The following is a 5000-nucleotide window of genomic DNA, read 5'->3' on the forward strand; positions in this document are numbered from 1 at the left end:
TTTAATAAGCGTTTTAAAATTATTTCAATGTTTAATCCATGCGTAAACATGACGTTTATTAACGTTTTTAACATTAAAAAAAATTACAAAAATTTATTTTTCGGAAAAAATGGAAAAAACCGATTCGTCGGAGCGAGCTGTCCAGGCCGTGCGGTAATTCCAGCAGGCGAATCGGACTTCCCGAAATTTTTCTAAGTCCCACGGTCGACACCAACTTTTTTAATAAGCGTTTTAAAATTATTTCAATGTTTAATCCATGCGTAAACATGACGTTTATTAACGTTTTTAACGTTAAAAAAAATTACAAAAATTTATTTTTCGGAAAAAATGGAAAAAACCGATTCGTCGGAGCGAGCTGTCCAGCCCGTGCGGTAATTCCAGCAGGCGAATCGGACTTCCCGAAATTTTTCTAAGTCCCACGGTCGACACCAACTTTTTTAATAAGCGTTTTAAAATTATTTCAATGTTTAATCCATGCGTAAACATGACGTTTATTAACGTTTTTAACGTTAAAAAAAATTACAAAAATTTATTTTTCGGAAAAAATGGAAAAAACCGATTCGTCGGAGCGAGGTGTCCAGCCCGTGCGGTAATTCCAGCAGGCGAATCGGACTTCCCGAAATTTTTCTAAGTCCCACGGTCGACACCAACTTTTTTAATAAGCGTTTTAAAATTATTTCAATGTTTAATCCATGCGTAAACATGACGTTTATTAACGTTTTTAACATTAAAAAAAATTACAAAAATTTATTTTTCGGAAAAAATGGAAAAAACCGATTCGTCGGAGCGAGGTGTCCAGCCCGTGCGGTAATTCCAGCAGGCGAATCGGACTTCCCGAAATTTTTCTAAGTCCCACGGTCGACACCAACTTTTTTAATAAGCGTTTTAAAATTATTTCAATGTTTAATCCATGCGTAAACATGACGTTTATTAACGTTTTTAACGTTAAAAAAAATTACAAAAATTTTTTTTCGGAAAAAATGGAAAAAACCGATTCGTCGGAGCGAGGTGTCCAGCCCGTGCGGTAATTCCAGCAGGCGATCCGGGGTACTCGAAATTTTTCTAAGTCCCGACGGTCAAGAGTAAACTTTTTCATCACATATTTCAAAATTTTTTTAATGTTTAATCCACGCATAAAAACGCAGTTTATTAACGTTTTTAACGTTGAGAAAATTGACAAAAATTTTTTTTTCACTGAAAATGGAAAAAATGTATCGGTCGATGCGGGCTATCCAGGCCGTGCGGTAATTCCAGCAGGCGATCCGGGGTACTCGAAATTTTTCTAAGTCCCGACGGTCAAGAGTAAACTTTTTCATCACATATTTCAAAATTTTTTTAATGTTTAATCCACGCATAAAAACGCAGTTTATTAACGTTTTTAACGTTGAGAAAATTGACAAAAATTTTTTTTTCACTGAAAATGGAAAAAATGTATCGGTCGATGCGGGCTATCCAGGCCGTGCGGTAATTCCAGCAGGCGATCCGGGGTACTCGAAATTTTTCTAAGTCCCGACGGTCAAGAGTAAACTTTTTCATCACATATTTCAAAATTTTTTTAATGTTTAATCCACGCATAAAAACGCAGTTTATTAACGTTTTTAACGTTGAGAAAATTGACAAAAATTTTTTTTTCACTGAAAATGGAAAAAATGTATCGGTCGATGCGGGCTGTCCAGGCCGTGCGGTAATTCCAGCAGGCGATCCGAGGTACTCGAAATTTTTCTAAGTCCGAACGGTCAAGAGTAAACTTTTTCATCACATATTTCAAAATTTTTTTAATGTTTAATCCACGCATAAAAACGCAGTTTATTAACGTTTTTAACGTTGAGAAAATTGACAAAAATTTTTTTTTCACTGAAAATGGAAAAAATGTATCGGTCGATGCGAGCTGTCCAGGCCGTGCGGTAATTCCAGCAGGCGAATCGGACTTCCCGAAATTTTTCTAAGTCCCACGGTCAAGAGTAAACTTTTTTAATAAGCGTTTTAAAATTATTTCAATGTTTAATCCATGCGTAAACATGATGTTTATTAACGTTTTTAACATTAAAAAAAATTACAAAAATTTATTTTTCAAAAAAAATGGAAAAAACCGATTCGTCGGAGCGAGGTGTCCAGCCCGTGCGGTAATTCCAGCAGGCGAATCGGACTTCCCGAAATTTTTCTAAGTCCCACGGTCGACACCAACTTTTTTAATAAGCGTTTTAAAATTATTTCAATGTTTAATCCATGCGTAAACATGACGTTTATTAACGTTTTTAACGTTAAAAAAAATTACAAAAATTTATTTTTCGGAAAAAATGGAAAAAACCGATTCGTCGGAGCGAGCTGTCCAGCCCGTGCGGTAATTCCAGCAGGCGAATCGGACTTCCCGAAATTTTTCTAAGTCCCACGGTCGACACCAACTTTTTTAATAAGCGTTTTAAAATTATTTCAATGTTTAATCCATGCGTAAACATGACGTTTATTAACGTTTTTAACGTTAAAAAAAATTACAAAAATTTATTTTTCGGAAAAAATGGAAAAAACCGATTCGTCGGAGCGAGGTGTCCAGCCCGTGCGGTAATTCCAGCAGGCGAATCGGACTTCCCGAAATTTTTCTAAGTCCCACGGTCAAGAGTAAACTTTTTTAATAAGCGTTTTAAAATTATTTCAATGTTTAATCCATGCGTAAACATGATGTTTATTAACGTTTTTAACATTAAAAAAAATTACAAAAATTTATTTTTCAAAAAAAATGGAAAAAACCGATTCGTCGGAGCGAGGTGTCCAGCCCGTGCGGTAATTCCAGCAGGCGAATCGGACTTCCCGAAATTTTTCTAAGTCCCACGGTCGACACCAACTTTTTTAATAAGCGTTTTAAAATTATTTCAATGTTTAATCCATGCGTAAACATGACGTTTATTAACGTTTTTAACATTAAAAAAAATTACAAAAATTTATTTTTCGGAAAAAATGGAAAAAACCGATTCGTCGGAGCGAGCTGTCCAGGCCGTGCGGTAATTCCAGCAGGCGAATCGGACTTCCCGAAATTTTTCTAAGTCCCACGGTCGACACCAACTTTTTTAATAAGCGTTTTAAAATTATTTCAATGTTTAATCCATGCGTAAACATGACGAACGTTTTTGACATTAAAAAAAATTACAAAAATTTATTTTTCGGAAAAAATGGAAAAAACCGATTCGTCGGAGCGTGCTGTCCAGGCCGTGCGGTAATGCCAGCAGGCGATCCGGGGTACTCGAAATTTTTCTAAGTCCCGACGGTCAAGAGTAAACTTTTTCATCACATATTTCAAAATTTTTTAATGTTTAATCCACGCATAAAACGCAGTTTATTAACGTTTTTAACGTTGAGAAAATTGACAAAAATTTTTTTTTCACTGAAAATGGAAAAAATGTATCGGTCGATGCGGGCTATCCAGGCCGTTGCGGTAATTCCAGCAGGCGATCCGGGGTACTCGAAATTTTTCTAAGTCCGACGTCAAGAGTAAACTTTTTCATCACATATTTCAAAATTTTTTTAATGTTTAATCCACGCATAAAAACGCAGTTTATTAACGTTTTTAACGTGAGAAAATTGACAAAAATTTTTTTTTCACTGAAAATGGAAAAAATGTATCGGTCGATGCGAGCTGTCCAGGCCGTGCGGTAATTCCAGCCGGCGATCCGAGGTACTCGAAATTTTTCTAAGTCCGAACGGTCAAGAGTAAACTTTTTCATCACATATTCAAAATTTTTTCAATGTTTAATCCACTCATAAAAACGCAGTTTATTAACGTTTTTAACGTTGAGAAAATTGACAAAAAATTTTTTTTTCACTGAAAATGGAAAAAATGTATCGGTCGATGCGGGCTGTCCAGGCCGTGCGGTAATTCCAGCAGGCGATTCCGGGGTACTCGAAATTTTTCTAAGTCCGAAACGGTCAAGAATAAACTTTTTTATTACATGTTTAAAATTTTTCAATGCTTAATCCGTGCATAAGAGTGCAGTTTATTAACGTTTTTAAGGTTGAAAAAATGACAAAAATTTTTTTTTCTCTGAAATGAAAAAAATGTATCGGTCGAAGCGGGCTGTCCAGGCCGCGCGGTAATCGCCAGCAGGTCGAACGGGGCGACCCGAAATTTTTCTAAGTCCCTGCGGTCAAGAATAACTTTTTTATTATGCGTTTTAAAATTTTTTCGGCGCTTAATCCATGGATTAAAAAGGCAGCCCGAACACGTTTTTAACGTTGAAAAAATTGACCAAAATTTTTTTTTCACAAAAACTGCGAAAACAGATCGACCGAATCTACTTTTCTCCGTCTCGCGTAAGTCCAACCGGCCAAACCGGCTGACTCGAAATTTTTCCAAGTCCCAACGGTCAGGAATAAAATTTTTCAAAATTCGGTTTAAAAATTTTCCAACGCTTAAGTCGTGTACGAATAACGATGAAAAAATGTACAAAATTTTTTTTTATCTCGTTATTTTTCAAAGTTCCAGCGGCGTATTGCTTTTCAACTGAGCGAAAAAAAACGGAGAAACGAACGAAAGAGGAGAAAAATTTTTTTCCTCTCTGTCGTTCGTTCCTCCAAGTTTCGCTCGAGCGGCGCCGATTTCAAAGTTCCAAGCGGCGTATTGCTTTTCATCGGAGCGAAAAAAAAATGGAGAAACGAACGAAAGAGAAGAAATTTTCTTCCTCTCTATCGTTCGTTCCTCCAAGTTTCGCTCGAGCGCGCCGATTTCAAAGTTCCAGCGGCGTATTGCTTTTCATCGGAGCGAAAAAAAAATGGAGAAACGAACGCGAAGAGAAGAAAAGTTTTTCCTCTCTCTATCGCTCGTTTCTCCAAGTCCCAGCGGCATGTTGCCTGCGCGCGCCGGATTTACAAGTTCCAGCGGCATGTTGCTTCGCCGCGCCGATTTCTAAGTTCCAGCGGCATGTTGCTTCGCCGCGCCGACTTTTCGCATTTTCGCGCCAAGTTCCAACTCCAAATCCGCTCCACGCGCGCGCGCGCGTTCTTTTTTTTTT

Source organism: Nomia melanderi, unplaced genomic scaffold (genome assembly GCF_051020985.1).
Source record: "Nomia melanderi isolate GNS246 unplaced genomic scaffold, iyNomMela1 scaffold0157, whole genome shotgun sequence".
NCBI lineage: Eukaryota > Metazoa > Arthropoda > Insecta > Hymenoptera > Halictidae > Nomia > Nomia melanderi.